At 39.5% G+C, this 16,477-nt stretch overlaps 1 non-coding gene across 1 annotated transcript; it reads right to left on the bottom strand.

The window, feature by feature from the left end:
• Positions 1-8,040: 8,040 nt before the first annotated feature.
• Positions 8,041-8,146, bottom strand: LOC122013106. The gene has a single exon (XR_006120447.1). It is a non-coding gene; the product is annotated as a small nucleolar RNA R71 (small nucleolar RNA).
• Between the last annotated feature and the right edge of the window lie 8,331 nt (positions 8,147-16,477).

Here is a 16,477-nt window from a genome sequence, read left to right on the forward strand (position 1 = left end):
TCTTTCCGAGACCGGAATCTAGTCACGATCTCGACTTAGATATCCGAAATGGATCTAAGCCGGATCGACACCTAATGTTCCCTTCCCGGGAAGGCGTCCTCGCAGTCACTCCCCTCCAGTGACTTACCTCACTTACCTGCCAGACGTCCGGTCAGCCCGTCAACCCGTCTGGACTTCTCACCAGCTATTTAGTCAACCCGTCGACCTAGCTGGACTTCTCGCCAAGCGTCCGGTCAGCCCGTCGACCCGCTTGGACTTCTCGCCAGCTATCCGGTCAGCCCGTCGACCTAGCTAGACTTCGTGCCAGACATCCGGTCAGCCCGTCGACCTGTCTGGACTTCCCCTGCACACTCGATCAAAGTGTCAGACAACAACAAAACTAACTTAACCTATTTGTCATTCATCAAAACCTAGGTTAGACCGTTAGTGCTACCCGCACCAACAAGAATTGCAGACCGAGAGCTATATGTGAATATAATAGTTCTTGCCATGCAGGATTTCGATATCATTTTTGGTATGGATTTCCTCAGCAAGTACGGTACTTCGGTGGACTGCCGCAGAAGGAAGGTGATTTTTTGTCCAGAAGGTGAACCAACTTTTGAGTTCACAGGAGTGCCAAGGAAGAAGACCCAGAAACTTCTCTCATCTCTAGCAGCTCACCAGATGTTAGCTAAAGGGTGTGCAGGTTTTCTTGCATACATAGTAAAGGCAGAAGAGCAGAAGGGACTCAAGCAGGAATAGGTCCGGGTAGTATGCGAGTATCCAGACGTATTTCTAGAAGAGCTACCTGGACTACCTCCCAACAGAGAGGTGGAATTTGAGATTGAATTGGTTCCTGGAACCAGTCCAATTTCAAAAGCTCCGTATCGCATGTCTCCAGCAGAGCTGAAGGAGTTACAAGAACAACTACAGGAGTTATTTGACAAAGGCTTCATTCACCCCAGTCACTCACCTTGGGGAGCTCCTGTGTTGTTTGTCAAGAAGAAAGATGGATCAATGCGGATGTGCATAGACTACAGAGCTTTGAATCAAGTGACAATCAAGAACAAGTACCCCCTTCCCAGGATCGATGATTTATTTGATCAGTTAAGAGGAGCAACAGTGTTCTCAAAGATAGACCTGCGCTCTGGGTACCATCAGCTGAAGGTGAAAGAAAGAGATATACCCAGAACGACGTTCAGGACCAGATATGGACACTACGAGTTTGTGGTCATGCCTTTTGGAGTGACTAATGCACCTGCGGTCTTCATGGACTTAATGAACAGAGTGTTCAGAGAATATCTTGACAAATTTGTCATCGTATTCATCGACGACATTCTGGTCTATTCAAGGACCCCAGAGGAGCATGACACGCACTTGAGGATAGTACTGCAGACTCTTCAGCAGAAGCAACTTTATGCTAAATTCTCTAAGTGCGAGTTCTGATTAAATCAGGTGGCATTTTTGGGTCACATAATTTCTAAAGAAGGCATTCAAGTGGATCCAGCCAAAGTGGAAGCGGTCAACAATTGGAGTAGACCCAAGAACGTCAGAGAGATCTGAAGCTTCCTTGGTTTAGCAGGGTATTACAGGAAATTCGTGGAGGACTTTTCCAGGATAGCTTCTCCACTAACAGCCCTCACCAGAAAGAACAAGAGATTCGAATGGTCAGATAAATGTGAGCAGAGCTTCCAAGAGCTAAAGAAGAGATTGATCAGTGCTCCCATTCTGACTGTTCCACAGAGCGACAAGAGTTTCGACATCTACAGTGATGCTTCCAAGATGGGCTTAGGAGCTGTACTCATGCAAGAAGGAAAAGTCATAGCTTATGCTTCCAGACAACTCAAAGATTATGAGAAGAACTACCCTACTCATGATCTTGAGCTGACAGCTATGGTTTTTCACTTAAACTCTGGCGACATTATTTGTATGGAGTTCAGTGTAGAATCTTCACAGATCATCAGAGTCTTAAGTACTTCTTCACTCAGAAGGACTTAAACATGAGACAGTGCAGGTGGCTGGAGTTGGTCAAAGATTACGACTGTGAAATTCTCTACCACCCAGGCAAAGATAACAAAGTGGCAGATGCACTCAGCAGAAAATCTAGTGCATCACTGATGTCTTTGTCATCACTAGCCCTGCCACTACAGAAGGAGTTGTCAGATTTTGGACTTGAAATTATTGAAGGGCAGCTCTCTGCATTGACCTTAGAGTCTACATTGCTTGTGGAGATACAGAGAAAGCAAAGTGAAGATCCGGACATCCAGAAGATCAAGCAGGGGATACAGAAAGAAGACAACTCAGAGTTTAGAGTAACAGATAACGGAATTCTTTATCAGGGGAGTCACATTTGCATGCCCAATGATGAGGAACTGAGGAAGAAGATCTTAGAAGAAGCTCACAGCACACCATACTCCATGCATCCGGGTTCTTCCAAGATGTACCAAGATGTGAAACAGAGGTTCTGGTGGTCAGGACTCAAAAGAGATGTAGCTAAGTATGTCAGTACCTGCTTGACATGCCAGAGAGTCAAAGCAAAACACCAGAGACTAGGAGGAGTTCTTCAGCCTCTTCCGATATCAGAATGGAAATGGGAAGATATATCCATGGACTTCATAACCGGTCTTCCAAGAACCACCAATGGATATGATGCAATATGGGTAATAGTAGATCGATTGACCAAGTCTGCTCACTTCCTAGCCATCAAGATGTCCCACTCTATAGAGCAGTTGGCCCAGCTATATGTTAAAGAGGTAGTCAGACTTCATGGAGTTCCTAAATCTATCGTTTCTGATAGAGATGGGCGCTTCACCTCACACTTTTGGGAGTGCGTTCAGAATGTACTAGGCACCAAACTCAAGTTCAGCACAGCTTTCCATCCACAGACTGATGGACAGACAGAGCGAGTGAATCAGATTTTAGAAGATATGCTCAGAGCTTGTGCGCTGGATTTCAAGGGAAGTTGGTGCAAGTATCTGTGCTTAGCTGAATTCGCCTACAACAATAGCTATCAGGCCACCATCAAGATGGCACCTTATGAGGCACTAAATGGCAGGAAATGCAGATCACCCATATGCTGCCAAGAAGCAGGAGAGAGAAAAGAAATGGAAGTAGAGCTGGGTATTCAAACAGAGCTGATAGACGAGACCGCTCAGGCGATCCAGAAAATCAGACAGAGAATTGAGACTGCCCAGAGCCGACAGAAGAGTTATGCTGACACATGCCGTAGGCCACTGGAATTCCAAGTAGGAGATTCAGTCTTCCTCAAGGTCGCTCCTATGAAGGGAGTGATGAGATTTGGCAAGAAGGGCAAATTAAGTCCTCGCTATGTAGGACCTTACCTAATCATAGAAAGGATTGGGAAAGTAGCTTACAAGTTGGACTTACCACAAGACATGTCAGCAATACATAATGTATTTCATGTCTCCATGCTAAAGAAGTGTCTCCACGACCCGAGCCAAGTGGTTCAGCCTCAGTCAGTGCAGATCCAAGAGGATCTTAGTTATGAGAGCAGACCTACACAGATAGTGGTCAGAGCAGTCAAGAGATTGAGAAACAAATAAGTACCACTAGTGAAGGTCATCTGGCAGAACCAGAAGCACGAGGAAATCACTTGGGAGCGGGAGGACAGTATGAGACAAAAGTATCCAGAACTATTCTAAGTTCGAGGACGAACTTTTTATAAGGTATGGGGGATTGTAACAACCCAATTTTCCCTATTCTGAGTTTCAAATGTCCATAAAGATATTTGAAAATGCTTTTAAAATATTCTAGAGATTTTTAGGAATTTTTAGAGTATTTTTGCGTAATTTTTGGAGGTCGTTTAGCATTTTTACAAAACCAAAGAAGTTTAGGCAAAAAGCATTGGAAGCGAGGTTTGAACCCGGGACCTCGGGTCAGACTGACCCAAGCCAAAACCGGCTTGACCAACTAAGCTAGGTGATTTCTGTTAACCCTATATAGAAAGAATTAAGGATATAGTATAGTTTGGAATAAAACCCTTATATATAAAAGGGAATTAGGTTTTGGATTTTCCAAAAACCCAACATTTTCTCCCGAAATCTTTCTTCTCCTTCTCCCTCGCGACGGCGCCTTCTCTCTCGGCGGAAACCAAGAGGAAGCTAGGTTTTGGGTCTCCGGCGCCGGCGAAGCCTTATTCCAGTCATCCTTCACCGTGGGTGGTGATCCCGACGGAGAGGAGCTCGCGGGTACAAGAGGAAGCCAAAATTTTGCAAGCCGCTGAGCCCTAAAAGTCTTCCCCTTTCTTCTTCTCGGTTGTAACTCCAAGAAAGCAAGTAAGTACTACTCACCTGCGGTAGGAGTTGCTCCGAGCTTCGATTTGATTTCCTTGCTTCCGGATTTCACAGTGCCGAGTAGAATTTTGTGCTAGGGTTTTTCCTTCCTTGCTCTGTTTGTTAAGCCGAACGGTTATACCTAATTGCATGAGAGTTTTGAGTTTTGTAATGGAGATGCTCCAATTGTAGCAGACCGAACAACCCTTGTTTGAGGTCTTGTTTCTCCTTGTGTTTGAATCTGCCGTGAGTGCATCTAAGGATACATTCTTTTGGCTTGCTGTTGAATTCTTTGAGTTGTGTTTTATGCTTGAATCTCCTTGCTTTAAGATCATATTGTACAGAGTTAAGGTTGTTTAGGGATTAGTTTTGGACAGCATATTAAAGAAGCCTGAAGTTGTATTCTTTTGCTTTATTTATGGCATGTTTAGAAAGTTTGAAGTAGCATTCTGTTGCCTATTTTATAGCACGTTAAAGAAGCCTGAAGTTGCATTCTTTTGCTTTATTTATGGCATGTTTAGAAAGTTTGAAGTAGCATTCTGTTGCCTATTTTATAGCACGTTAAAGAAGCCTGAAGTTGCATTCTTTTGCTCTATTTTATAGCATGTTTAGTAAGTCCAAGTTAGCTTTCTTTTGCTCTATTTTACAGCATGTTTAGTAAGTCCAAGTTAGCTTTCTTTTGCTCTATTTTACAGCATGATTAGCAAGTTTGAATTAGTTTTCTCTTGCTCTATTCTAGAGCATGATTAGTAAGTTCAGATGTGCTTTCTTTTCCTTTGTTTTACAGCATGTTTAGAAAGTTCAGATTTGCTTTTCTGTTGCTTTGTTTTATAACATGCTTAGAGAGAGTCTAGATTTGTTTCCCTTGTATTGTTTTTATATAGCATTTATGCATACTTTGACGCTCATCTACTTGTATTTCATTGGCATAATCTATGTTTATTGCACCCTATTTCATTAGAATATCATACTTTCATTATATTCTGTTCGGAGATCTACTCTTTGCTTATTTTGATTGATAGGACGTGATTTGGAGCAAAAACAGAGTTTAAATGAAGTCTAGAGCTTCCAGAGTGACATGGGCATGCAAAACTATGTTTTCTTCATGTTCTGGCCGTGTAGAACTCACATGGGAGTGTTAAGGCCGTGTAGGGGTCATGTTGGGGCCGTGTGAACTTCACATGGCCGTGTGAAGGCCGTGTGAACCTCACACGGCCGTGTGAGATTTTCTGCACTGCAGACTAAAACTAAAACGGCCATAACTTTGTGCTCGGTTGGAGATTTAGGCTGTTCTTTATACCGACTTGTAGATAACTTCAAGATCTACAACTTTGATGAAGACTTCAACGGGAGAAAACCCCATCTTGGTGGCCTAAAAGATGTTTCAATGAAACATAACTATTCAAAGCTAATACAAAGGGTGTGCAAGGGCCATGCAAGGGGGTGTGAGCTGCACACGGCCATGTATGGCATCTAGTGCTGAATCTACACGGCCATGTGAGGTTTCCAGAGGCCAAGCAGGTGGTGGCCGTGTGGATCTACACGGCCGTGTGAGGTTTCCAGAGGCCAAACAGGACATGGTCGTGTGGATCTACACGGCCATGTGAGGTTTCCAGAGGCCAAGCAGGTGGTGGCCGTGTGGATCTACACGGCCGTGTGAGGTTTCCAGAGGCCAAGCAGGTGGTGGCCGTGTGCACCACACGGCCGTGTAGCATTTCCAGAGAGCAGAAGGGTCTTTGGCCGTGTGCACCACATGGCCGTGCAGCATTGGCAGAGAAGGAACTGGACATGGCCGTGTGGATCTCACACGGCCGTGTCACGGGGCCGTGTGGCGCCCGATTCCCTCCTCTATTTAAACCCTTCTTCATGAATTGAAAGGGGATCTCTCCCCCTTTGGGAGAAAGCAAGATTTGGTGGTTTCCTCCCATTCTTGGGAGGATTTCTGGGCGATTCTAAGGGAGATCTCGACGATTTCGACTCCGGAGCGAGGATTGGATCCGAAGACAAGGCTTCTTCGTAGATAAGTTTTCTCTTTCCCCCTCTTCTTGTTTTCTTAGATTGGGGATTCAAGGAAAGCTTGTAATCTCTATTTCTTCGGATTTTCTTCCTCGATTCATGTAGTAGATCTTGTATTCTAGGATTAAGGGAGTATTTGTATGATGGATTGATGTAATCTCTTATGGATTTGCCATTTTCTTGTTTCAATGACATTATCTTGCTTGTATCAATTAGATCTTGAATGATTAATGGTGATTTGTGCTTAATTCTCATTCTTGATTGATTGTTTGGATTTCTTATGGACTTTGTAAAGATAAACTCTCACTCGATCATCCGAGGGATCCACGTGACAGGTGCAAGCCCGTGTAAGGACGTTTGAGAGATAATCTTGAAGAGGAAATAGGGATATTCAAGAGAGTAGGATAGATTTTATGATTAGCTTCTTGTATCTTGATAGATTAATGAGTCATGGGCTTCTACGTTGATATCCGAGGAAGGCATAGTAATATGTGCACTTCTGTGTAAGGACAACATAGGTTCATGTCTAATTAATCCTATTTAGATACATTTCTCAGTTCTTAGCCGGTTGTCTATTGCAAGAGGGAACCGGCAACTTTCTACATGTTTGGCAATTGAGGGATAAGAATTGGTGAACCATTTACATTCAAGAAATCTTACAAAGAAACTGAAACTCCTAGAATCTTCCTTTATCATAACCCAAAACTCTAAACTCTAAACTCTTGTTTGTTGATCTTTAATATTAGATTTGTTTACCTTTACTTTGCTTTTGAAACGATTTGATAGTTGTTTAGCTAATTCGCATTGAGACATTTCTAGTGCTTATTCCAGTCCCTGTGGATACGATAATCTTTTATATTACTTGCGACATTTCCGTACACTTGCAGAGAGTAACAAGTTTTTTGGCGCCGTTGCCGGGGAACGCGCTATAACATTAGGAATTATCAATTGAGTTAGACTAAACATAACTTTTCTTTCTTTCTTTACATTTTCATAGTTGTAACTTTAGAATCCTGTTTCTATAAGCTTTTCTTTTCTTGAATAACATTCTTGACAATTCTTTTTGTTGCAATTCTAATTCTAATTCTAACTTTGCATTCTTGATTTCTAGCACTCTAATCTAACTTTTCTCTGTTTTCTCTTTTGATCTAGTTTCTTTCTTATTTTCTTTTGTAAACATATCTTGCAATTTTTAGCATATGAATTATTCTAGATATTTTTCTTTTTCCTTTTATCTTTTCTTTCTTGTTTTCATTATGCACTTTCTTTCTTGCAATTTAAATTCTGCATTTGCTTTCTTGCTTTTCATATTGCATTTTATTTCTTGTTTTTGATTCTTGATAATTTTCTTTTTCTTCTTGAATATCCATGAGCACTAACATGTCAAGCAGGCCCATGAGAAATTTTTCTACACCCTTTTCTGCAAGATTTTTATCTCCCATTGTGCAACCTCAAATTGAAGCAGAAAGTTTCCAACTAGACCCAGAGATAATTTTCATGATACAAGGTCACAAATTTGGAGGAGAAGTATCAGAAAGTCCTTATCTGCATCTTGAAACATTTTTAGAGATTTGTGATTTGGTGAAATGTGAAGGAGTATCAGCAGATGCAGTTCGATTGATGACATTTCCTTTCAGTATCAAGGATAAAGCAAGGACTTGGCTATATTCTCTCTGTCCTCAAAGCATCACAAGTTGGGAACAATTGGAGAAGCAATTTCTGAATCATTTTTTCCCTCCAAGTAGAACGGTTTATATGAGGAATTGCATAACAAATTTTGCTCAGGCATATGAAGAATCATTATTTGAAGCATGGGATAGATTCAAGAGTCTTCAAAGACAGTGCCCTCATCATGGTTTTGAAAAATGGTTGATTTTGCACATATTCTATGGGGGAATTTCTTTCTCAGACAAGACTTTATTGGATTCATCAGCTGGAGGTTCTTTTATGGACAAAAGTGTAGATGAAGCTTATTCGTTAATTGATCAAGTGACATTGAACCTCCGTGAATGGTCGAACAAAAGTTGGATGGAATTTCCCTCAGATATTCAAGAAGTGAAAGCCATAAATGTAAGAGAGCCTGTCAAACAAAATGAAATTCAACCACCTAAAAATGTTGAAATTCACAAGTCACAGAGTGAGGAGTTCAAACATTTGGGGGCAAAGCTTGATAGAATTGTTTCAAAATGGTTTAAAGAAGATCCCCCTCCTACACAGTCAAGATCCAATGAAAAGTGTGATGATGTGGGGTTGAGAAGTGGCAAAAATCATGAAGAACTTCTGAAGAATGACATGTTTAGAATTGAGGAGAAGAATAATAGAAGATCACAAGAACTCAATTCCATTTATCTAGGAAATTCCCAAAGGCCAGAAGTACCTTTCCCTCAACGATTAATCACACCAACATTAGATAAGCAAGTTGGACCTCCTCCAAAAGCCCAAAGGGAATTTGGGAAAAAGGGAGTTCAGTCTTTCCTAGGACCTTCACTAAGGGTTCCTTTTCCACAAAGGTTAGTGGGGGTCAACGAAAATAAAGACTTCGGCAAATCCTGTGACACAAATATGGTTGAGTGTAGATTTTTGAATATATATGAAGATGAAGATTTTTCATATGAGGATTTTATTGATAATGTAGTGGTAAATAAGTTTTCAGATCTATTTCAAAATTTTATAAGGTGTTATAGTGACATCGAATTTTCAGATGATGAATGTGATGTGGTAGATCAACTTAAAACTGCAAGTGAAGTTATTGATCCTCTTGTTATTGATTCTCCTATTGAGGACATAGATGTTGGTTTATTTTTTGATGTATGTGTTGATGATGATGATATGGAAGAATGTGTAGGGAGCTGTGTTGTGGAAGCAACATCTCAAGGATCACCACCTTTGTCAAGACAACCCTTAGAGGTTTTAAGAATTGATCATGTTGTGGAACAATGTGTAGGGACTTATACAGAGCTAGTAGAGTCTCGAGAATCACCATCATTGATATCATCAACACCTAAGCTAGAGCCAGAACCATCATTTGATTCAGAGGAAGTCACATCTACATGTTTAGAAATTTCAGGTATTTCTCAACAAAGTAAGGTTAGTATTTCTTGTGATCTTTTGGAAAACTTTATGGAGGTACCTATAATTGACTTTGTTGGATGTGATTCAGTTTTTATTACTTATTCATCTTATCTTGATATGGTTCTAGATCTATACTATATAACATGCTTGTGGGAGATTTGTTTTTCTTTTGGATGTGCAGATTTCACATGGGCCAATAATTGGAAGCTCAATCTGAACTGTCTTCAACCACCTGAAAAAATTTCCAAGAAGACGAAGATGGAGAGAGTTATACTTTACTTTGTAGCTCCTTTGATGAAAGCTCCCTCCATAATAAGAGCCCTTGGTAGGAGGGTTCTAAAATATCTTACCCCTCCAAGAGCAAGATTTAGATGAATCTAATGAGGTGGTCGAGCTAATGACCTTAAACAAGTGCTTCTTGGGAGGCAACCCAAGTTCATTTTCCTTATTTTCTTTTATGTCTTTAGTTCTCTCTTTATAATAAACATGTATCCTCTACTTAATTTTTCTTGTCTATCTTATTGTTGTAGAATTCAAAGTTGTGGAGGAATGTGAGTATTGGATGGAGGAGTATCTTTAAAAACATGAACGTCAACCATTTGGAGCTCATCACTTGGTAACTTCTTTTAAAATCTCCTCCACATTATTTTTAGTTTTCATTGGGACAATGAAAAATTTAAGTCTGGGGGGATGCATTTGATTTGCTTTGTTTGTTTTTGTTTTTGCTTATGTCTTGCATTGTGTTTTGATTTTTTGTGGCATACATCTTGAGAACATCAAAACTTCACTTATATGCTTTCTTGGATTCAAGTGAAATGTTAGCACGATTATTGTCTTGATTCATGATGTTCGAATGATGCTAGTAGTAAACGTTGTGTAGTTCTTTTTTCTATCTTGGGAAGCATTAATAAGCTAAGAATCTTATGGTGATGAGTTTTAGTTTTGGTTCAACCTTAAGGATTTTATCTTCACTACACTTGTGCGTGATGCTTGAATAGTTGATGTCATTGAAATAGTCATGATTCATCTTGTTTGCTTAGTACTTGGTTTCCATGGTGATTTCTCAACTTTCATTTTGGTTACTGGATGAGGCTCAAATCATTAAAGCTCATTTGGAAAAATCAAAATATCCCAACATGTGTGCTAAAAGTACATTTATGAATAAGTTTTGCACAATGCAAACACTTATAAAAAAAAAAAAAAAGAGGGATATAAAAAACAGTTGTCATGAGTGGAATCTAGCAAGTCACCCCTTTGAGACCGAGTTAGGTTACTGGGGAAATGACTGCTTAGCTTCCCTTGAGATTGAGTACACCTTTGAGACCTTGGGTTAGTTGAGAAATAGGAACCAAGTGAATGGTGAGTAAGTGCCTATCACTGGTTACTTGTCTTTCACTGGAAACATTAGGAATTCAAATTTGATGACGACTTGACTAGGACATGGATTGAAACTTGAAGGGTGTTGAGTTACTTTTACACTGTGCACAAGATTCTTATGCTTGAACCATACTTTACTTGTTTCCATGATCACGCTTGTTAATGAAACTTTTTGATAGAATTAGGAAAGTGCACTAGGTTTTATGAATATGTTGTAGAACATATGAATTTAGACTGCAGCATTTTGCTTGAGGACAAGCAAAGGTTTAAGTCTGGGGGTGTGATGTGCGTAGATTATATACTCTTTTATGCATACTTTGACGCTCATCTACTTGTATTTCATTGGCATAATCTATGTTTATTGCACCCTATTTCATTAGAATATCATACTTTCATTATATTCTGTTCGGAGATCTACTCTTTGCTTATTTTGATTGATAGGACGTGATTTGGAGCAAAAACAGAGTTTAAATGAAGTCTAGAGCTTCCAGAGTGACATGGGCATGCAAAACTATGTTTTCTTCATGTTCTGGCCGTGTAGAACTCACATGGGAGTGTTAAGGCCGTGTAGGGGTCATGTTGGGGCCGTGTGAACTTCACATGGCCGTGTGAAGGCCGTGTGAACCTCACACGGCCGTGTGAGGTTTTCTGCACTGCAGACTAAAACTAAAACGGCCATAACTTTGTGCTCGATTGGAGATTTAGGCTGTTCTTTATACTGACTTGTAGATAACTTCAAGATCTACAACTTTGATGAAGACTTAAACGGGAGAAAACCCCATCTTGGTGGCCTAAAAGATGTTGCAATGAAACATAACTATTCAAAGCTAAGACAAAGGGTGTGCAAGGGCCATGCAAGGGGGTGTGAGCTGCACACGGCCATGTATGGCATCTAGTGCTGAAACCTTACATGGCCGTGTAAATCTACACGGCCATGTGAGGTTTCCAGAGGCCAAGCAGGTGGTGGCCGTGTGGATCTACACGGCCGTGTGAGGTTTCCAGAGGCCAAACAAGACATGTCGTGTGGATCTACACGGCCATGTGAGGTTTCCAGAGGCCAAGCAGGTGGTGGCCGTGTGGATCTACACGGCCGTGTGAGATTTCCAGAGGCCAAGCAGGTGGTGGCCGTGTGCACCACACGGCCGTGTAGCATTTCCAGAGAGCAGAAGGGTCTTTGGCCGTGTGCACCACACGGCCGTGCAGCATTGGCAGAGAAGGAACTGGACATGGCCGTGTGGATCTCACACGGCCGTGTCACGGGGCCGTGTGGCGCCCGATTCCCTCCTCTATTTAAACCCTTCTTCATGAATTGAAAGGGGATCTCTCCCCCTTTAGGAGAAAGCAAGATTTGGTGGTTTCCTCCCATTCTTTGGAGGATTTCTAGGCGATTCTAAGGGAGATCTCGACGATTTCGACTCCGGAGCGAGGATTGGATCCGAAGACAAGGCTTCTTCGTAGATAAGTTTTCTCTTTCCCCCTCTTCTTGTTTTCTTGGATTGGGGATTCAAGGAAAGCTTGTAATCTCTATTTCTTCGGATTTTCTTCCTCGATTCATGGAGTAGATCTTGTATTCTAGGATTAAGGGAGTATTTGTATGATGGATTGATGTAATCTCTTATGGATTTGCCATTTTCTTGTTTCAATGACATTATCTTGCTTGTATCAATTAGATCTTGAATGATTAATGGTGATTTGTGCTTAATTCTCATTCTTGATTGATTGTTTGGATTTCTTATGGACTTTGTAAAGATAAACTCTCACTCGATCATCCGAGGGATCCACGTGACAGGTGCAAGCCCGTGTAAGGACGTTTGAGAGATAATCTTGAAGAGGAAATAGGGATATTCAAGAGAGTAGGATAGATTTTATGATTAGCTTCTTGTATCTTGATAGATTAATGAGTCGTGGGCTTCTACGTTGATATCCGAGGAAGGCATAGTAATAGGTGCACTTCTGTGTAAGGACAACATAGGTTCATGTCTAATTAATCCTATTTAGATACATTTCTCAGTTCTTAGCCGGTTGTCTATTGCAAGAGGGAACCGACAACTTTCTACATGTTTGGCAATTGAGGGATAAGAATTGGTGAACCATTTACATTCAAGAAATCTTACAAAGAAACTGAAACTCCTAGAATCTTCCTTTATCATAACCCAAAACTCTAAACTCTAAACTCTTGTTTGTTGATCTTTAATATTAGATTTGTTTACCTTTACTTTGCTTTTGAAACGATTGGATAGTTGTTTAGCTAATTCGCATTGAGACATTTCTAGTGCTTATTCCAGTCCCTGTGGATACGATAATCTTTTATATTACTTGCGACATTTCCGTACACTTGCGGAGAGTAACAGTTAGCTTTCTTTTGCTCTATTTTATAGCATGTTTAGTAAGTCCAAGTTAGCTTTCTTTTGCTCTATTTTACAGCATGTTTAGTAAGTCCAAGTTAGCTTTCTTTTGCTCTATTTTACAGCATGATTAGCAAGTTTGAATTAGTTTTCTCTTGCTCTATTCTAGAGCATGATTAGTAAGTTCAGATGTGCTTTCTTTTCCTTTGTTTTACAGCATGTTTAGAAAGTTCAGATTTGCTTTTCTGTTGCTTTGTTTTATAACATGCTTAGAGAGAGTCTAGATTTGTTTCCCTTGTATTGTTTTTATATAGCATGCTTAGTTAATTGTAATCCTACACTTGTTAGGTATATCTAAAGGATTCCAATAAACTCTAATAAAGGATTATGAGAAAACTGAGTAAAAAGAAAAAAAAAGACCAAGGTCTAGTTAAAAAGAGATAACAAGTAAACTAAAGTAAGAGGCTAGTACTCGACTTCCGAGGTTGTCATTAAACAAATCCAGGTGACCAATTCCGAGGTCTTGGCCCTGGTAAGACCGAGGTCTTTATCCTCATAGGGCTGGAGGCTCGCTACCCCAGTCACTATTAGAGAGCGCGCAAAACAAAGATGGTACTAAGCCTGGGCCCAAAGAAGAAAAGAAAAAGAAGAAGAAGAAAAGAAAAGTTAAAAAGAAGAAGAAGAAAAGAAAAGTTAAAAAGAAGAAAGAAAGAAGAAGAAAGTAAAAGATAGAAATTAAAAGATTAATTTCTGTTACAAGGATATAGGAAATTGAAACAAGTTTTATGCTTAGATTAAATAAAAAGTTAGTTTCTTTAATTCTAAGCTTACAGTGTTCATTTCTTATTATCCTGTTAGATAGTGAGCATGTTTAGTATTCAGTTTCATTTTCTGTATACCATGAGCACATGCAGATTTGCTTTAGCATTTCAGTTTCAGTATTATTGCATTACTTTTTATGCACTTCGAGTTTTTGTGAGATAGATTAGTACTTACTAAGCGTTTCGCTTATTTTCTTTCCTCCTACTGCAGATAAAGGAAAAGCTAAGATATGAAGGGAGGCGACAGGGTGGTGGTGATGATGAATGTGTGTGGTGATTGGACTATGGAGAGATCCAGAGAGTGCTAGCAAACTTGCAGGACCTAATGATTAGAGTTTATGCTTTAGTTCTTTTCTTTAAATAATGTTATGAAGTTTATGTGATTGTGATTGAGTTTGATTCGTATTGTAGCTTATTTATGTCCTATTCTGGGAGTTGTGTTTAGTTCTTGTTGCTAGTCTAGTCTTTTGGTTATAGTATGAATTTATTACTGCGTGGTTGTGAATAAAATGTGTTCCAGCTGCATGTGGCTGCGTATATATCTTGTGTATTATAGATTTGGTCACCGGTACAGGGGAGACTCTGCCGAAATTTTTCGGTAGGAATTCCTCTGAACCGTGATAAATCTAACTGACTCTAATAATAGCGTCAGTGACACTAGATTGAGAGTTGTAGTTAGGTAACATTCGCCCTTAGAGAGTAGAAGTAAGAAGGGTGGGTTGTTAGAAAGTAGGCCTCCCTTCATCATCGTATCATAAGTAATATCAATATGGCATAATTAGTATCAGTGTCGACGATGACCCAGTAGTGACGGTGGCGGTCGATTAGTGTCGGTAGTGGTTTGGTACTACCTTCCGCGATAGGCCAATCAGTGTCGATTGTAGTAGATCAATGCTGGTCGTGGCCTGACACAGTCTACCGCGGTCGATCAGTGTCGTCCGCAGCCTAGGATTGGCGGTCGATCACTATCGTTCGTGGCTGGGCACTTCTAGCCGCGACCTTGACACTGCTAGCCGCGACACTGCTCGGCCAGAGCAGGCTGAAGGAGGAGAAAAAAGAGGAGGAGAAGAGAGTACCTGAATGTCAAAGGAGAAGCCGGAGGAGGAGAAGTCAATTGTCGGAGGAGGGAGGAAATCGTCAGAGCAGGGAGGAAAGCGGTTCGCATAGGGAAGAGATTGGGCGCAAGAGCCCTAATATCCCAAATTTAGCGATGGACAAATCCATCGCTAAATCTGTCGCAAATCTCTTTCCTTATCGACAAAAGGCAAGGACTAGCGATGGATATATAAATAATTCGTCTCTGTTAGCAATAGAGATGGAGTATTTATTTATCCGTTGCAAATAGAGATGGATTATTAAATAATCTGTCGCTACAATTTGAATTCTAAATTTTGAAATATCAAGCTAATAACAATGGATTATTAATTAAATCATCGCTAATAGTGATGAATTATTTAATAATCCGTCATTAATTCCGATAGTCATAAAATCCGTCGCTAACCTAACGCAACAAGTTGGAGTTTAGCGTTTCGACAACTAAATATACATGAAGTAGCGACGGATAGATTTAGTCCATTGCTAATTGCGATGACCATTAACATATCGGTCACTATATAGAGATGGAATTTTAATGTCCATCACCAATTTTGTCGCTATTAACACCTTTTTTTTTATATAGTGCTAGATACTTTGGAAGTTTCACAAGGAGTGAACCTCTTAGCTGATTATGTTGGATGAGTCTCTTGTTCAAATTTATGTTGTCAAGGGCGAACTAGACATGTGATCATAACCACAGTTTTGATTGAATGAATACAATCACTCTTAATAATTAAGTATAGATTAGTTAAGGCATCTATATTAGTAGATATTATACTATTCATCATCTCATCAAAAAGTATGGACTCATATATTACATACATATTATATTAATACTTTCATTCTCTCACATTTATTTTAATATTAATATTTATTATTTATGGTCCCATTATCCATTCATTCATTTTTATTTTTATTATACATTAAATAAATACAATTTCAATTTTATTTACACAATTTAAATGATTATTATTTAAAATAAATAATAATAATATTTTTAAAGATATTTTTCAAAAAATTTAAAATATATTTATTTAAATTAAAATAAATAATAATATTAATATATATATTTAAAATTAAAATAATATTATAAATTTGAAATGAAGGAATACAACATATAAAAAAATTTCACTTGCATAAAATTAAAATACAACACTTTTAAGGATTGTTGTTATATTATGATCAAATATGTTCAACTAAGTTTGTATGTTGATGATGCATATGACTATCACGTAGTTCAGAATTTGTCCGGAAATAATCATGAAATCCTTGATTTGAACCATGGACAAGTTGTGCGGGTTTGCCATCTTTATCATTATACCAATTTGTCACCTGCCCCTTAAACAATCATGTTGTGCAAAATAATGCATGCGAGTTCAATTGGGGATTTACAATCAGACACTTGAGTCTCTGAAACAAAAGTCAGAGTAAATGGTTCATTTTCTGTCGGAGATGTAAAAGACATACCGATTGCATATGG

The sequence above is a fragment of the Zingiber officinale genome, chromosome 8A, assembly GCF_018446385.1.
Source record: "Zingiber officinale cultivar Zhangliang chromosome 8A, Zo_v1.1, whole genome shotgun sequence".
In the NCBI taxonomy this organism is placed as follows: domain Eukaryota; kingdom Viridiplantae; phylum Streptophyta; class Magnoliopsida; order Zingiberales; family Zingiberaceae; genus Zingiber; species Zingiber officinale.